This window comes from Bos grunniens, chromosome 16, assembly GCF_055505025.1.
Source record: "Bos grunniens cultivar Pamir isolate PY7600 chromosome 16, Bosgru_T2T1.0, whole genome shotgun sequence".
Classification (NCBI taxonomy): domain Eukaryota; kingdom Metazoa; phylum Chordata; class Mammalia; order Artiodactyla; family Bovidae; genus Bos; species Bos grunniens.
Genome location: NC_141180.1, coordinates 25819493 through 25820321, shown reverse-complemented (window position 1 = coordinate 25820321; position 829 = coordinate 25819493).

Genomic DNA, 829 nt, shown 5'->3' with positions numbered 1-829 from the left:
TAAGGTCTTGATTGTCTTCTACTTTATCTTTTGCCTTGACATTCTTTTGATTTACAATTTATAAATACCAAATATTCTTACATTCCAGTCTGTTTTTCTCACATTGCCATAAGCAGTGTGATACAGTAATCACCTGTCCAGGTCTAATTTATGATGTTCAGTAGGCTGTGAAGAGTGCATGTCCTTCATGACGCTGTTCAGTCGCCCAGTTGTGTCCAACTCTGAACCCCATGGACTGCAGCACACATGGACAGGCTTCTCTGTCCATCATCAGCTCCCAGAATTTGCTCAAACTCATGTCCATTGAGTCGTTAATGCCATCCAACTGTCTCATCCTGTCATCCCCTTCTCCTCCCACCTTTAGCATCAGGGTCTTTTGAGTGAAAGTCGCTCAGTCGTGTCCAACTCTTTGCTACCCCATAGACTGTACAGTTCATGGAATTCTCCAGGCCAGAATACTGGAGTGGGTGGCCTTTCCCTTCTCCAGGGGATCTTCCCAACCCAGGGCTCAAACCCAGGTCTCCTGCATTGCAGGCGGATTCTTTACCAGTTGAGCTTATCAGGGAGGTGGAGCTTTTCCCTAGTTTGTCCCTTAACCCTATCTTTTCCCATTTGTGGATGTACTCTGGAGCCAGAAAAATCCTTGCTGGCAGAGATCTTATGACAAAGGTGTCCAGCTCTGCCTACCCTTTCTCAGTGTAATTTATAGATGCCCTTTGTTAGTTAAGAAAATGCAATTTTACATTTATTTATCCCACAAGTACAATACCTACTTTCTAAATGTAACTTACGATTCACTGTTTAGAGCCTAATCCTGACCACAATAATG